Genomic DNA, 19058 nt, shown 5'->3' on the forward strand with positions numbered 1-19058 from the left:
ATTTTCAACCACATCTCAAATGCTTCGTTTCTCTTCTGTTCCGGTTTTCCCACAATCCATGTTTCACTATCATACAATGCTGTGCTCCAAACCTACACTCTCAGAAATTTCGTCCTCAGATTAAGGTCTGTGTTTCATAATGGCAGACTGCTCTTGCCAAGGAATGCCCTTTGTGCAGGGCTAGTTTGCTTTCGATGTCCTCCTTGCTCCATCGTCATGTGTTATTTTGCTGTCCAGACGGCAGAATTCCTTAACTTCATCTATTTCGTGATACCAGTCCTAATGTCTAGTTTCTCACTCTTTTCATATCTACTACTTCTCATTACTTTCGTTTTTTTTCTTCGATTTACCCTCAGTCCATATTTTGTCTCACATCCTTTTTAATCCGAGCACTTCGTTCATGGTAGTCCACTGTTATTATTCCCTCTTGGCTCTTGAACATATTGTATATTATCCGCTCTTTCTATAGACACCCCGATTTTTCTCAGAATTTCTAACATTTTGCCTCATTTTACATTGTCGAAACCTTCCTTCAAGGCGACAAATCCCATGATCGTGTGTCGATTTTTCCTTAGTCTTGCCTCCATTCAGCATTCTCTCTCTGGTGCCTTTACCTTCCGTAAAGCCAAACTTCTACTAACACATCCCCAATTTTATTTTCCATTCTTCTGTATGTTATTCTTGTAAGCAACTTGGATGCATGAGCTGCTAAGCTGATTGTGCGCAAATTCTCGCACTTGTCGATTGTTGCAGTCATCGGAATTGTGTGGACGATATTTTTCCGAAAGTCAGATGGTATGTCGCCAGACTCATACATTCTACTCACCAATGTGAATAGTCGTCTTGTTGCCACTTCCCCCAATGATTTTCGAAATTCTGATAGAAGTTTATCTATCTCTTCTGCATTATTTGACCTTAACTTCTCCAAAGCACACTTAAATTCTGATTCTCATACTGGATCCGCTACCTCTTCTATACCGACTACTATTTCTTCTTTTGTCACAGCAGACAAATCTCTCCCCCCCCTCCCCCACAATAGAGGCCCTCAATGTACTCTTTCCATCTATCCACTATCCTCTGCATTTGATAGTGAAATTCCCCTGGCACTCATAATGTTACCACCCTTGCTTTTAATTTCACCGAAGGTTGTTTTGACTTTCCTAAATTCCGAATTAGTCCTTCCAACAATCATTTCTTTTTCATTGTCTTCACATTTTTATGCAGACATTTCGTCTTAGCTTCCTCACACTTATTTATTGCATTCCTCTGCTACATGTATTCCTGAATTTACCTAAACTTTTTTGTACTTTCTTCTTTCAACGATAAACTGAAGTATTTTTTCTGCTACCCATGGTTTTTTCGCTGTTACCTTCTTGGTACCTATGTTGTTCTTTCCAACTTCTGTAATTGCCCTTATTAGAGTTGCCCATTCCTCATCAACTGTACTGCCTTCTGGGCTATTCTTTACGTACCTTGTTAATGCTCATTACTTCCGCATCCCACTTCTTTGCGTATTGATTCTTCCTGACTAATCTCTCAAACTTCAGCCTACTCTTCATCGCTATCATATTGTGATCTGAGTCTATATCCGCTCGTGGGTAGCCTCACAATCCAGTATCTGATTTCGGAATCTCTGACTGACCATCATGTAATCTAACTGAAATCTTCCCGTATCACGCGGCCTTTTCCAAGTATACCTCCTCCTCTTGTGATTCTTGAGCAGAGTATTCACTATTACTAGCCGAAATTTACTGCAGAGCCCAGTTAGTCTTTCTCCTCTCTCATTCCTTGTTCCCACCCCATGTTCTCCTGTAACCTTTTCTTCTACTTCTTCCCCTACAACTGCCTTCCATTCCCCTATGACTATTAGATTTTCATCTGCCTTTACGTACTGTATTACCCATCCAATATCATCACATACTTTCACATGCTTGTGACCTCGGCATATATACCTGAAATATCGTTGTCGGTGTTGGTTTATCGTTGATTCTGATAAGAACAACCCTATTACAGTAACAGATTCTCTGCCCTACCATTTTATTCATAACGAATTCTACTCCCGTTATACCATTTTCCGCAGCTGTTGATATTACCCTATACTCATCTGACCAGAGTCTTTCTTCTTTCCATTTCATTCTCTGACCCCACTGTATCTAGATGGAGCATTTGCATTTACATTGTCAGATTATCTACTCCTCTACCATTTCAAGCTTCTGACATTCCAAGCCACAACTCCAGAATGTTATCCTTTCGTTGGTTATTCATGCTTTTTCTCATGGTCACCTCCCCTTTGGCAGTCATCTCCCGGAGAACCGAATGGGGAACTATTCCAGAATCTTTTGGCAATGGAGAGATCATTATGACACTTTTTCAATTACAAGCCACATGTCTTGTGGATACACGTTTTACAGTGGTTTCCGTTGCCTTCTGCATCCTCATGCCGTTGATCATTACCTATTCTTCCGCCTTTAGGGGCAGTTTCTCACGCTAAGGACAAGAGGGTGCCTGAACCTCTGTCCGCTCCTCTGGCCTTTGGCAGAATGAGGCTGACTTATGCCGGAAGTCTTCTGTTGCGAATGCTGGTTATTGGGTATTTATGAGCCCCTATTTACGTGGCCCGTTGCCTCCATCCCGAACTTTCCGAGCCACTAGTCTCGTACCTAGTACTCTTCCATTGCCATATTTGGTTAGGTCTTGCAGCTCTGTCCTGCTGCCGGCTTTGTCCTTTGGTCAGTCACGTAGTCAGGAGTGCGTACTCTGCCCTGTTTGTCGCCGGGCGTAACGAGGCCGTCTTGCGTTGCTATCTCGTTCAAACATTCTAGCGATGTTTCCGGTGTCCTTAGCCGACCGTAGTGGAATAATTCCTAACTTTTTCATTAAAGTATATGGCAGCGTAAATGCGGTTTTGAACAACACCAACCGTTACTGAAGTAAAACAGTCTATTTAACTAGCAACAAGGATAAACATTGATGTTCGTGTAGCTGTGGTGTCGTCTGAAGAGCGAGGTGCCAAGGCAAGGTTGGTACCTCGCGACGGAACCACAAGTAAACACAATCTCTGTCAGGAGCAACGACCAATAAGGGGCGGCAGCGTAGACACGACGCGCCCAGAGTTTCCACACGCCGCCGCATCAGCTCGCTTCTTTATGTCTGAGCGGAGTGCCGCTGAGGCCCGTTCACAGGCCAGCCACGCGTTGGCCTGACCTGCTGAGGGATTAAGATTTACTAATCCCCCATCATAGTGTGTCTTTATCTTTTTCAGGTTACACTAGCAAGGAAAAATCAACAAAAGTGGTAAGATAATATTCTCTCTTTTACAGAAACCGCAGGATAGGCTCGTCTTGTCAGCGTCAGCGCGAGGCCCATTCAGCAATCATCTCCAAAGACGGCGTCATCGTCTCTTTCTGCCGAGCCAGGAGCGCATAAGTTGCTTTACACGGAACTTTGCACAAATGTTTATCGTCAATTGTACAGTGTAAGAAGAGACAAGTATCTTCTTCTGTATCAAGTGATAATACACTAACGTTCAGTAATAAATACCCCTGCCATTCATATGGGCTTATTTTCTGATAAAGCTGAGTATTTCACCGTGTTCTAATTGAAATAAAGTGATCTAATATTTTATATGTTGTAGTATCAGTTCGGTCACCTCCAGCAGCAAAACAAAGAACTCACCACTGTACCGATGAGTGTTATTTCGTCCAGTACAGTAATATATTTACGTTGTTGTGACAGCTCGTAAAAATTGTTGATGCAGTTTTCATTTGGTTTCACGAAGTGAATGAGATGTAAACAAATACTTTGTGTGAATATGATGTCAGTCATGATGAATGCGATGTAAGTGTTCAAACTGGAGTACTACACAGAGTTGTGGGCATTAGGAAAAACGTGAGAATATTACAAATGAAGGTCAGGTGGCCTGAAAAATGGTGGTAAACACGACAGGATCGATTGGGACTCTGAAGAAAAGGAACTGACTAAATGACGAGCTTAGGAGTGTACTTCTGTAATTTATTAGTGGTTTAAATTTAGATTTTCTTGTTACTCAGGTGATAAACAGTGGTGCTAAAAAGCAATCCAGGCATTTTAGTGAATTAACTAAACAATTAGCGCTCATTCTGCTCTGGTTACATTTACTTTGACTCAAAGTACGTTTATGACATTGAAACTTCCCCTTTGAACAATTTATACATGACTGTGCTTAAACTGACACACAATGTTTTTAGCGCAACGCAATCTGACTTTCAAAATTCCCTACTAAATAATGGCCCTGACTAACATTAAACTATACCTTTCACAAATCACTTACCTCACAAAAATCTTCGCTGCTCAAGCTACTGCAATACAGCGAGCGCCACTACTGCCAGCTAAATAAAAGATTCAAACTACTGAAGGCACTAACTACTGATAGGGATAGTTAGCAAATGAAAGATATTAATAGAGAACAAACAATGTATTTACCTTGATATCATCATATATAAATATAGCAGTTCATGACAAATTTCAAAACTCCGCCATCTCTCTCCCCACATCCACCACTGCTGGCAGCTCACCTCCAACTGCGCAACGCTATGCGCTGTTCACATCCAGCTGCCGCTGCCCAACACTACAATGGCGAGTATTACAACAATGCAAAGCAGCCACAGACTGCACACAGCACAGCCAGTGATTTTCATACAGAGGTGGCGGTACCAATAAAAAACCTAAACAGCCTACTTATATAGCCCCCATGCTCCCCACAAAAAATTTTACAAATTGGATTGGGCAGTGGCCAATACAGATTTGAAAAAATTTTTTCATAATTACAATAACAAAGAAATCAAATGCACACACTTATTGATACAATGTTGGTCAAAAGCTAAAAATTTCTCACAGTCCATAAAGACAGTCCACATTGTTCATCACAGTAAAAATGCAGAGTTTTTCTCAAAGTCTGAGCAGTAAAAGAAAATGCACACAGAAGTAGTGGATTTCCATGCAGTCTTGAAGAAGTAGTGTTGTCCTTCCAACGGAAAGACAGTGCTGACTCTCGACATGCAGACAAGTATTGGGTCACAACAGAGCAAACCCACAGCAGAGTCATTCGAAGTTTGGAAGAATATTGGTAGGTAGGTCATCACAGAGCAGACCCACTGTAGTCCTGGTAGAGATTACGGTATTGGTGGGCCACCAGAGGTGCAGACCCACTGTAGTCCTTGTAGAGATAATGGTATTGGTGGATCATCAGAGGTGCAGACCCACTGCAGTCCTTGTAGAAATAATGGTATTGATGGATCATCAAAGATGTAGACCCACTGTAGTCCTTGTAGAGACAGCCAGCAGCCATCTGTTGCAAATGTGCAGGTGCACAATCACCATCGAAGAGTCTTGCAGACAATATAGCAAGTCCATAACCACCACTTGTGCACTCACAAAGTTTTTGGAATTGTCCTTAGAACCAGCAATGCTGTTATCCAGTCCCTTGCAGAATTATTAACACACGTGCAAACACTAACAGTCCCTACTTCTCACATATTGTCCATATACTATGACCAACGGAAACGTGTGCAGTGAAATGTAACTCACAAGTTACTTAATTTGATGAACTGGTGTCAAGTACAATTTTATAACATGAGAATACAATTACAAAGATACAGAAAACATCATTAAAACATAATAATACAGATAACATTTGTAGTACAGGCTTTACAAAAGAATCGAACTAACATATACATCAGTGGAATTATGACATGCGTACATACATAAAAGATCACAATAACTTTTGAAACATCAACTTCACACATGAGAATTAAACAGAATAAATAATGTGTAAGCATATTTATAAGGTAAATAACATATTATTAATGCCAATTATATTTGAGGATAACAGTATTCCTCATCATAGTGAATGTAGCTTAATATTCAAAGAAGAAAAAATTCTATGAAACTACACAGAGACAGGAAGAAAACAAATACACAAGGGTACACAAACATATAGTGGGATAACACCAATAGGAAAGGACAGGGTTCGTTTTCAGTGTAACATGTGGTACTGCAGTCCAACCCAAAACTTCATATTTCTTTCCTCTTATTTCATCCTTTGTTTCCACCAAAAAAATTCTATCTGAGCATGCTTTCTGTATTTATATGTTCACACATTTCTTACCTCAACATTTATTTCCAAGAAAATTCTACCTAAATCTGTTTTCTGTACTTTTTTTGTATAACTTCTGAATGCATTTCTTCCTATTCATCGCAACTCATTCTCTTAGAGGCTACCCCCTCTTAAGCTAACTTAAATCTACTGAGCTCAGATGCTAAACTAAGGGACGAGGCAATGCAGCAGCACAAAATAAGAAACACAAACAGCAATGACCAAAAAAATGGAAAATTGCAAAGCAAGCTACAGTAAATCTAAATTACCAAGCAATGCAACATTGCAACTAATATGAGCCAATGTGTAGCAACAATAAAAATAAATGAGTAGTAAAACTGGCTTAGCAGAGTAACACAAAGTCAAATTCAGTAACACTATGCCTGGCAAACAGCAGCTTATATCTAAACATGACATAGCTCAAGCAGAAAAAATATTACAGTAAAAACAACAATGCAGATAAGGGAAATGTATAATCACATCTTAATGTCTAAGTAATTAAAGTGGTGCACCACAACAACTTATTGTAAAAAAAATATTACCATGTACTTGAAAAGAAAATTATGTGTCCAGTTACTGTTACTAGTCCCTTCTTATTGTTCTTTCCTTTCCAAGTGCTCCTTTTTTTAAAGAATATGGATTACAAAATTATCATTTAATAGATCTGTTGACAGAAAGTGTTCACATTAGCAAATGCATCTAAGTTTATTTTATAAAACTAATGCTGTAACACAGCTGGAAAACAGGTATCAAATGAAATAAGCAATTACGCAAACCAAAGCATAAAAACATCATTCAATAGCTATGTGGCATTTCGTAAGTCAGTAGCTCTCAATTCTCGTAGAAAGACACTTGTCATTATCAGGTTTGCAGATGTAAGAATATTTCTGAGGATAATGGCCTCCCCTTTTTTTTTGTTCTACCTGTGCCGCTGAAAAGGGCTCGCAATAATGGCTTTTTCTCCAGGCGTCTGACACAGCTGGGTGCCCGCGACGCATTACGTGCAGGTGGTCACATAACTTTCGTACGGAAATATTTACGACAGCAGTTTCTGCTACCGTGGCAGTCTCATATAAAAATCTTTCACAGGTCAAGAATTTGCGTTACAAATCTGTAGAAACAAAATGCTATTGATATAACAGTGTCCAAAAAAATTTTCGTCTGCATTGTAATACATTCACGAATATACACACACATTTCATAACTCTTAAAGTACGTTTCTTGGTTTCCAACATCCTTTTCATAAATCAGAGTCCCTATTAGAAACACGTAGCATAATCAAATTCCTCATATACGGTATCATCATCTTATTGATCATAAACATACCTCAACAGCATAATACACATCGTCGTCGTAAAAATAACATCATAACACCTCAGTGAAATCTCAAAATCGTCGTAGCTTGCTCCAATAATGTCAAAACCTAAAGAAAATTCTCTGCTCATTTCAATAGTGTTATCTACCTCAAACGTACTTTAAAAATCATGCTCCCTTACCAAATACATCATTCAAAGCTCTCGTAGTATCACAATGGTTCCGAAAAAATATGAACAGTTTACAAAGTACAGACAAAATACAGTTTCATAAGTGTGAAGTTACCCAACTGTGTATTGCGTAAACATGTGTCACTGATGTAGTAAAAAAATGTTTATCTCTCAGTTAAATGATCAGATAGCTGTGTAATTTATGTTTTAGAGAAATATGGTACCGAAGTGTAAAGTTGTATAAGCAAATACCATATTAGCTAGGGCTCCTTGTGGTTGCCACACACATGGTACACAAAGTAAGCATGTACCCTTCTGAGGATTAATGTAATTATACCCTCAGGTGTTACAGATTACAGCAATGGAATGAAATGTATCACGGAAAACCTTTGTATTATTGTACTCCAAATATCTTTAAAAATAAATATTTTTAAGTACAAAATCAATCACTCAAATACGTGTCCTGTAGCGCTAAATGTGCGTCTTGTTGCAACATAATCTCTGTGGAAGTGTCGTAGTTATCGTCCTCCGAAAGCTAAGTTCTGCAGAAGTCAATGTACTTACCTCATGAGAAACAAAAGTAAAATGCTTTGTGTATAGATATCGTAGTTATTACGCTTATTGTTGTGATGAAGAAAGTACTGTACTGTAACGTATTGTTGTGCTACGGAAAACCCTGTCTCATTGTAGCTATACTACAAAAGTTCTACTAAAACCTGTTTTACTTTCCAGAAGAATTCAGAAAAACTGTGCAGATATAAAACAGATACACTGCAAAAGCAACATTGTAAATTGTCACTCATTAGTAGCGTCGTGATAAAACCGTGTAGTTGTCACATAAACTAACCACTGTGTCGTCTGGTATCTCACAGAAAGTACTTTAAACCCAGAATGTATTTTCAAGTAAACCAAAATGTTGCATTAAAATCTCATTAGCAGTACCAGTATGTGTCCTAAGTATGTAAGCCTGATAGTCGTTACGTAATCGTGCAACTAACAAGCAAGAATGTACAAATACAACACTGTGTCGACTATTCACTATAACAATGCATTCGTAATTTCTGTTTAAAAATTTCCCTAGGTTCTAGACTGGATATTTAACTTCAAACATTGTTGAATGTTAACAGTTTCTTAAGTCTGACACAGCATACTAGTAATGTAAAGTGAAAAGTTATATGGCAAAGACAAAGTTAAAAAGCAGATTATCTTTCAATAAACGGTTTTACATGTGAAATGTGGTGTAAACCTTTACTCTTCCTAGTACGCAGAGTTTCAACTTCAACGCAATTATCATGTGGTATACGTCGGATTCTGTAAGGTCCATTGTAAACTAGAAAGAATTTGTGACTCAAGTGTTTCTTCTTATGTGACAATGAATGAGCTTTAATGAGAACTTTCTGACCAATATACAATTTCTTTGTATTTGCTTTACCGTGTAGTTTTCTCCTTTTGTCTGCTGCAGATTTTATATTTTTAAGAGCCAAATCAATTATGTCTTTGTGTCGAAGTTTACGTGTATTTGGGAAAGGTACAAGCTCTCTGATTCTGTTCGGTGGTTCTTCATTCTTTAGTACAAGAGTAGGTGGTAAAGCAGTGGAATCATGAGGCATTTCATTCAGCACATTTTGAAATAAGTGTAAATATCTGTCCCAATGCTGATGCTTTCTGTGACAATAAAGTCTGCAAAGCTTATTGATTTCTTTCATAATCCGTTCAGACGGGTTACAATGTGGTGAGTACAATGAAATAAAAACAGGTTTGATTTTATGATTCCGGAGCGTGCGTGACCAAACAGCAGATCTAAATTGCGGTCCGTTATCTGAAATGACTTTAGCAACGTGGCCAACTTCACGTAAGAAATTTTTAACAAAGGCGTTGGATACAGATCGTCCAGTGGCTTTACGTAACGGAGTGAAAGAAACAAATTTAGAAGTAAGTTCAACAGCGACTAGAACGTACGAAAATCCATTAGATGTTCTGACAAGCGGTCCCAAGAGATCAACAGCAGCAAATTCTTTTAATTTAGAAGGAATAATAGGAAACAACGGAGCACGATGTGAGACAGTAGATGGTTTCGCCTTTTGACAAAGTTTACAAATAGACAAGACTCTTCGAATTCTTTTTTCCATATTGTTAAAATAACAAGTCGTTCGAAGAATATGATAACATTTTCGTGGACCAAAATGTGCGTAGCTGAAATGAATGTACCAAATGAGCTTATTAACAAAATCGTCAGGAATGCAAAGTACCCATAGCTTGTCATCAACAGTGCAGCGTTTGAACAGTATGTTGTTTCTAACCAGATAATAATGCCGAATCTGTGTGTGTGTCTTTTCATGCCATTTGCTCTTGATGTCTTTCCAAATCGGATCTTTATCTTGTTCATGAGCAATGTCCTTTAAAGATGTGGTGATGAAGTTTTCAAAGGCGACTTTCTGAATCTAAAGAATACTGAAATTTTTCTCGAGGTTGCCTTCTGTGGTGCATTTCTCAAGCCCAGCCGGTGCGCGTGACAGTGCGTCCGCAACAATGTTCTCCTTGCCGGGAATGTAGACTATTGTGAAACGGAATTCTTGCAGAAACAATGCCCAACGTTTTAACCTGTCATGATTTAATTTTGAAGACATAAGAAATTGTAATGCACGATGATCACTGTATACTTTTACGTGCTTACCAGAAAGAAAGAAACGGAATTTGTTAAATGCCCAAACGATAGCTAAAGCTTCTAATTCAGTAACGGAATAATTTTTTTCAGATTTTGTTAGCACTCGGCTAGCAAAAGCAATGGTTTTCTGAATGGTAGTGTCATTTTCTATGGCTTCTTGAAATAAATGGGCACCAAGACCGACTTTAGAAGAATCCGTGCTAAGGCAGAAATCTTGTGACAGATCTGGATGAGCTAGTATTGGCGCGTTAAGTAGCGATTCTTTCAAAGAATTGAATTCCAATTGTGCTTGTTCATCCCAGTTCCAAATAGTATTTTTTCCAGTGAGAGAACAAAGTTTTGGTGTAACAAGAATTTGGATATTCAGAAAACGACGGTAAAAATTTACGAGACCTAGAAAACTGCGGACTTGTCTTTTTGTGGATGGAACTGGAATGGCTCTGATTGCTTCTAACTTTTCAGGATCCGGCTGAATGCCTTCAGAAGAAATAATATGTCCCAAAAACTTCACCTTTGTCCTACCGAATTCAGACTTTTCCAAGTTAACTGTAATTCCAGATTCTGCAAAAATACGTAACAAACTGTTGAGGATGCGATTATGTAGTTCCCATGAAGCTTCTGCTATTAGAATATCGTCCACATATAAGGTGATGTGACGTTTTAAGAACTCAGGTAATATGGAATTTAGCCCGCGAATGAATGCTGCTGAAGAAATGTTCAAACCAAAGGGAAGTTTCCGAAACTGATAACAAACGCCGAAACAAAGGAAAGCTGTGTATTTTCTACATTCTGGATGAAGTTCGATCTGATAAAAGCTGGATCTGAGATCAATGGAAGACAACACTTTTACACCATTAAAATTTTGAAGAAGTTCTTCCAACGTTTGCGGCCTGTCGGTTTCAGGAATAATGATCGTATTGATTTGTCTCGAATCTAAGACAAGCTGATCGATCCATTTTTCTTCTCAACAACATGTAATGGATTGTTGTATGAGCTTACTGCAGGCTCAATAATGCCCTCGTCAAGCATAGATTGTATTTCTGTTCTAACACGGTCCCTATAATGTGCTGGAATTACATATGGTCTAACACAAAATTTAGTATGCTCACGAACACGAAATTGATATTGAAATCCCTTGATTGTACCTGTTTTGTGAATAAAAACTGTGGAATGTGCTTGTAAAATCTCAAAAAGGTCCTGCCTATCAGTTTCATTACAATTCTCAATTGTTTGAATTTTATTCTGAACTAACTCATTAATTTCAAATATGCCGTCGATATCATCCCTGTCAGTACTTGCAGAGTGATTATTAGTGTCTAGTTCCGTAGAAAATTCCGAACTGTTGTCCAACAGAAGGTAAAGCCGATTAATTTCTTCGTCATGGTTTGAGAGCCAATCTTCAAATTTCAAAGCTACTGACTTACCTTCTTTTTCTAAAGTTATTTCAGCATCGTGAAAGTTTAAGATTGCTTTGTATTCATTCAAAAAGTCTACTCCTAGTATAATTTCCGTCGACAATAATGGAACAATAAGAAAGTTCATAGAGAAGCTGTGGCTTTGACAAAAGAATTCTAAGTTGGTTTGTTGGCGTACATCTACACTTTTTCCAAAGATTGCACCTTGTAATTTAATCTTACGTAACGGAAGTGTGGGGCAATCGTTCGATTTGTTGCATTTGCTAAAGGCTGTTTCACTGATTACTGAAATGGGACTGCCAGAGTCAAGTACTGCCGTAAATTTTACGTCATTTACTGTAATGTGAATCACAGGATATGCAATGTTGTTATGTTTTACGTCGTGTTCTTGGCGTAAGATGTCCCTAATGTCTTCCATTTTTACGTAATTACTAGCTACGGCAGCTGCGTCGTCAGTTTCATAAGTACGTTTTGTGGCAGCCAGCGGTGTGAGTCATTGCCTATGGTCTCTTTGTTGGCGCGCGTCGTTATTGGGGTTTGGAGACCTAACTTCTACAAATTCACCGTGACGAGAAGGCCCTGCTCTGTTTGAATCCCGCCAGTTCTGATGCAATTCAGGTCTGTCGTTATGATCACATCGTCTGTCGTCATGTCGGTAGTTCCTGTAGTTTCTTTCTTGTCGGTTAAGTGGTGGAGAATTTCTCCCTGAATCGTAACTGCGCGCTGGACCGTTGCGTCTAAAGTTATTCTGTCTCCCGTAATAATAATTATTTTGGTTCCCATATTGTCTGTTTCTCTGATTGTCTCTGTAATAGTCACTACCGCGGAGAGGTGATCTTTCCCTGTAATTATTACTACTCTGCCAACGGTTGTAATACGGGTGGTGTCTGTTTCGGTCACGATTTGTGTTGTGAGAATAGCCTTGTCGCGTCCAGTTATTATTTCTTTCATCGCGGAATTGCGACTGATGTGATTTGTAATTGTTGTGCTCCTGCGTTCCGCGATTGTCAGTGTCACTTTCCAGTTCTTGTAACAGTCCCTGAAAAGCTTCAATGTCGTCTTTGCAACGTCCTGCCAAAATAATATGTCGTAAATGTTCAGGCAGTTTGATTAAGCAAATGCGGATGAGTTCTGAGGGGCTGTATGGGTTTGAAAGATATTGATTCTTATGCAACATGTCTTCAAAATATTTCATAAGACTGGAAAATTCAGATTGTTCGAAATGTTTCATCAGTATGATGCTATGTTTTACTCGGTCTTGTGTGGCTTGAGACCAATATGCTGAGAGGAAGGCATGGTAAAACTCTCCTTCACTGTGGCAATCGTGAATTACCGATCGCATTCTTACAGCTGGTTCATTCTCCAAGTAGCCACACATAAATTCTAATCTGTGCTCCAATGACCAGTTGGGAGGAAAACAATGAGAGAATTGATGGAGCCACGCTTGTGGATGAATGTCGTTGGCAGAATTCTTAAACGTTTTGAATTTACGTGTAGTAATGAACAGCTTATAGTCAAAATCATCATGTCGGCGAGTCGCATGTCGGTCATTGTTACGTCGCTTCGGCGGTTCCAACTCAAAATTCGGTGCACATTGCCAATTTCTTTCATAACTTCCGAAATGCCCTATGTTATTATTTTGTGGCTGTTCCGTATTTCTATGTCCCTCTTCCCTTATTGGGGGGCGAGTGTCCTCTGAAATACGTAATTCTTGTATTACCTGTGTTAGCTGATCTTGTACTTCCTGGATTTCTCTTTGGTGTTGCGTATCAATTTGATTCAGATTTTGTTTCAGTTTCCTAATTTGTTCGCTCTCTTCTGTGTTATTAAAGACTACCGGTTTTGTGTCATTCAGATTATCATCTACCTTCGTAGATAAATTATTTAGCTGATCCGAAAGTTCAACTACTTTCTCTGATAATGAACTAATTTCCTCCATGTGTCTTTCTACTGTGTCCTTTAAGTTTTCCTGAGTTTTTGCAAGTTGCGTAACCGAATCGGTAGATGCAACTTAGTCAATTTTAGCTTGCAAGGTCTCATGATTTTCATGAACAATAATTTGCAGTTCTTTTATGGCTGCTTCGTGATTCTGTAATGCATTTTCATGCCGCGAAAAAATAGGTTGAAAATGCTCACAAATTTGTGTTTTTACGTCGTTACAGACTTTTTGACATTTCGATTCGATTTTATGTAACTCAGTAGTTAAATCTTCACGTGTTTGTTCAAGTGTGGTGTCTAACTTTTGAAGATTTTGTTCCATTGTGTCTAACTTTTGAAGCTTTTGTCCCATTTGTTTCTGATTTTGTTCAAGTGTTGTGTCTAACTTTTGTAGCTTTTGTCCCATTTGTTGCATTAAGTGTAATAACAATGCACTGGTGTCTGAAACATGTTCCTCAGTGCTTTTCGGCAGTGAATTTGCACCGGCAACATTCACATTTTGACAAGCGGAAAACGTGTCTTGACTCATTTGGGAAAACGGTGAGGACGCAAAACCTGAATCTACAGTATTTGCAAAATTGTGTCCTGTCATTTCGGATTCCTGAGGCGAGCTGTTGCCAACCGATCGATCGATAATGCTTCCCTCTTCACTAATTGTTTCACTGTCCACGCCATTGTTTGCCGCCCGCTCCATTTCCCTATGCACAATTACCAAATTACTACTTTGAACATCAGTTAATTCATTACTCGGTGGCGCTAACACACTGCTTTCATTTTCGCTGTCATTTCGCAGTTTACTTTGGAGCCTAGTATTACGTTTTTCACACGCCATTATTGTCACAGTATTTCACACGACAACACAGAAAAACACAATTTGAAGATCAAAAATAAGAGAACACATTAACATAGCACTGAAAATAATATCTAGTTAATTGCAGCTGCAAAATACTTGGTGCAAATCTACATGCATGCCACAACTGTTTTACTGTACAACAATGAAAGACTGCAACTACAAAGGAGATTTTCTCTACAATTACACACTAGCAATAAACAAAATCTACACTAATTACACAAACTACAAGAAAAAAAAATCAGAAGATTCCAGTGAGCTATCCTGGCAGGGTCGCCATATGAAACTTCCCCTTTGAACAATTTATACATGACTGTGCTTAAACTGACACACAATGTTTTTAGCGCAACGCAATCTGACTTTCAAAATTCCCTACTAAAGAATGGCCCTGACTAACATTAAACTATACCTTTCACAAATCACTTACCTCACAAAAATCTTCGCTGCTCAAGCTACTGCAATACAGCGAGCGCCACTACTGCCAGCTAAATAAAAGATTCAAACTACTGAAGGCACTAACTACTGATAGGGATAGTTAGCAAATGAAAGATATTAATAGAGAACAAACAATGTATTTACCTTGATATCATCATATATAAATATAGCAGTTCATGACAAATTTCAAAACTCCGCCATCTCTCTCCCCACATCCACCACTGCTGGCAGCTCACCTCCAACTGCGCAACGCTATGCGCTGTTCACATCCAGCTGCCGCTGCCCAACACTACAATGGCGAGTATTACAACAATGCAAAGCAGCCACAGACTGCACACAGCACAGCCAGTGATTTTCATACAGAGGTGGCGGTACCAATAAAAAACCTAAACAGCCTACTTACAACATGTTTATTAATTCTGCATGTTGTTTACTTAATGAACAAGTCAATGAATTTAACAAAGTACGTATACTGGTATCTGTATTTGATTGTGAGGACATGCATGAATCACAGTTAATACGATGGATTGCTACCGTGTATTTTCATATTAGATAACAAGAAGACAAAGAAAGCAATAGCTGCTGCACAGAGCAATTATTCCGATATGAGCAAATGTTAGGCAAGCTAATTACGTTTGTCAATATGTGGCATGTTATACATATATGTTGAATGAAACAAAACAATAAACACAAAATTAAATATGCGTCTTACCTGTTACTGATTTGACCACCTTTCTTTCTCAAAGTTCTGGTGTGCAAGTTGTTAACATAAAAGCTTGTTAAGTGATTCATATTAATGTTACAGCATTTTTTCTCTCTTTGTAGTTAGTTTTCCTGGACTGAGTAGCAGAGCAATGTTTAGCAGTTTTGTCGCCTAATGATGTGTAAAGAACTTTTTTCTTCGTTAGTTATCGAGAGAGAAGCATTTTCCATTCCATCACTTAGTGGCTGAAAGTTCACTACCCCTCTGGCGAGAGAATTATAATAAGAAATTTTTCGTGTCAATGTCGTCTTCCTTGTATGTCGCTATATAGTTTCGTCATTCAGGAAATAAAATGTGAAAAGTGAAAACAAAAAATATATCTTGCACAGAAATAAGATATTTGACAAGTTTGATTTGCAACCACGTTTAGCGGTACTACGGAAATTATATATGTAAACAGAGCAAAAAAATTGCGAAGTTGATCTTGGAGGGAAAGGGTTAACAGATACAAATCAAAATAAACAGTGAAATATAAAGTTAAACGAGACAGCGTCGCGTAGTATCCATAAATGGTATTTCATTTCTTCTGTATAGCAGGAGAATTTGACAGATTTCCCCAGTTTAACATAGTAGCTGTGACGTCATCGGTCACGGGTTTGCTTCGTGTAGTAATCTCGGTAGTTTAGTATTGAGCTGACTTGTCGTTTGTTATTTTACCTGTGTTAGTCGGACGAGGCCTAAGTAGCTGAAAGCCAGTTCGTGACCAAATAAGTACACGAGGCATCTCTGGAAACTAATCACCGTTTTGGGAAAAATCTTGTAAAGTCATTTTCTGACGAAAATTCATTATTAAAAGAAAGAGCGTTTCTTAAACTATTTTTCGGCATAGTTGGCACCATTATCCAGATATCTGTCATAGCGGGAAACCATTCCATGTCCTCTTCATAGAAAGAGGTCGCCAGAGAAAACAGCCACTGCCGAACACCGATTTTTGCGCCGTTATCGCTGCAAAGCCCCTTCCTCCATAATGACGCTTCAAGAAGAAGTGGCTGTCAGAAGGTGCGAGATAAGGACTGTACCACTTGTCATCGAACTGCAACAAACCGAATTGCTGAATAAAGTTTCGAGTGACACCAGCAGAATGGGAACGTGCGTTGTCAAGAAACAACACAATGCCTTTACTGAGATTCCACGCCTTTTGTTTTGAAATGCACGCCAAATTTTTCTCAATTTTTCAAAGTATCATTGACGGTTTCACATCTGGGAAGGAATTCAACAAGCATAATGTCCTACCTATCCCAGAATACAGTACACATGTTGTTTTGTGTTAACAGCGTGGTTTTGAATTTTTGTTGTAGGGGGATCTTGGGTGCCTGCACTCCGTCAACTGTTGTTTTGATGTTGGTGTGATATGACAAACCTAGGTTCCATCACTTGTCAGAATTATGTTTAAGAACTCATCGCCCTCATCACTATATTGGGTAACAAATGCCGAAGCAAGGCTAAGTCGCTTCGTTTTGTGGGCATCCGTAAGCGTTTTCGGAACCCAATCGGAACGCAGTTTGCGAAAATTAAAGCTACTTGTGACAGTCTCATGCAAAACAGCTTACGAAATTTGTGGAGACACATCAGAAAGCATTCTTATTGTGAATCGTCTGTTTTCACGAAATTTCTCATTCACTTTCTAACCTAAACCATCATTGAGAACAGAAAGCTACTCACTCAGTACTTCGTCATAGACGTTAGTTTGTCCATTATTGAATTGTCTCAAGCACTTTCTCATCACTGCATCAGACATTACATTTTGGCCATAAATCTGTACAATCTGAGGTTGAGTTTCAGCTGGCTTAATATTCTTTGCGTTCGAAAACCTTATTACGGAACGCACTTCAGAGTATGCGGTCTCAGAGTGTGTCTTTAACGTTCCGAACGATCACTAACTGATGAAACCACACCATAACCCGTAGAAAGCCAATGAACCAGACAGACGAGTGCAAATGAGCAGTACTGCGCCGCTGGTGCTGCTGGCAGAACGGAAGGGTACTTACTTTCCGGTCACGCCTCGTATATTTTGCAGGATATCAGGATATCGTTTCCTATTTAATGTAGCCGTTATATTCTGCCAAACACCGACGGAAGAATCAGTTAATAGTTTCGCATATATATGAATAATTTGCAATTAATGAAAATCCATCATTTTAAAAGCATTCGGCGGAAATTGAGTACTGCAGCTTATTTGTCATCTAAGTGCTTTGAGAAGTATAGCAGCAACAAACTCTCGCATTTTAGACAACATTATAATTTACACAATGTAGAATCGAAGTGAGCACTTACCATTATGAGTAGTTCACTTAGCACTACGATTGTGAACGCAGGTCTACGGACTGTGACTGTGGGTGCGTGTAAATAGGGGTGGGGAGACGGGTTAATTAGAAATGATGCTGTTTCTTTACGTCATTTTCACTTGCGTTCGGGAAATCAGTCTTCCTGTTATTGTACATGGCTGTTCAAAAAGATGGAACAGGTTTCAAACATTTGTTGGTTCCAAACCGCAAAAATAGAAACACAATTCCAACGTTCCTGGAAAGAGAAAAGCTCAGATTTTTGTGCGTTCAGTTTGAGCACCACGAGCACGACGAATATCAAGACGATGGCCTATTTCCTGTCCATGGGGATAACAACGCGGTCTTTTGTGCAAGTCTATCAGCGGTGTCCTCCCACGTCTCCATACCTCACACCTTGTGACTTGTTTCTGTGGGGTTACTCAAGAGACCGCGTTTACGTCCGCCCTATGCCTGACGCTCTTGAGAGTCTGCTGCTTTGCAATGTTGAAACTACGAATTCGGTAACGAATGACCAGCTGCATCGTGTGTGCCAAGAAATGAGCCACCGTTTTGATATTTGTCGTGTAACACACGGTGCTCGCACAGAACGTATAAAAATGTGAACTTTTCTCTTTCCAGGAACGTTGGAATTGTGTTTCTGTTTTTTGTAGTTTAGAAGCAATAGATGTTTGAAATATGTTCCTTCTTTTTGAATAGCTCTGTATTTCATAGTTCGTTTCTGGATTGGTTTGTTTTCTACGATTTGCCTGTTCTAACTGTTGGATTCTGGAACCGATTCGGGTTCGTTGTTGCCTGCAGGTATTGTCAGTGTGTGAATGCGCTCGTTTACCTGGCTGGGATGTTTTATCTGCAGTCGGTCAGGCCGTAAGCGCAGCCATACGATCATGACCACAGGCAAGCAACTGAAAAATACCCTGTGTTAAGCATAGCTTGTAATTTTCTATAATTCCTTGCGATTTTCGAGATTCTCAGCTTTCATGTTACTACATTTTCCAAAGGTTAGCTGAGAAACTTGGAAGCTGATATATCTAAAAATATAAAAGATTTTAGTGAAATTTTCTTTGGATTGAAGTCGGCCATGACCTTCCTC

Source organism: Schistocerca serialis, chromosome 7 (genome assembly GCF_023864345.2).
Source record: "Schistocerca serialis cubense isolate TAMUIC-IGC-003099 chromosome 7, iqSchSeri2.2, whole genome shotgun sequence".
In the NCBI taxonomy this organism is placed as follows: Eukaryota; Metazoa; Arthropoda; class Insecta; order Orthoptera; family Acrididae; genus Schistocerca; species Schistocerca serialis.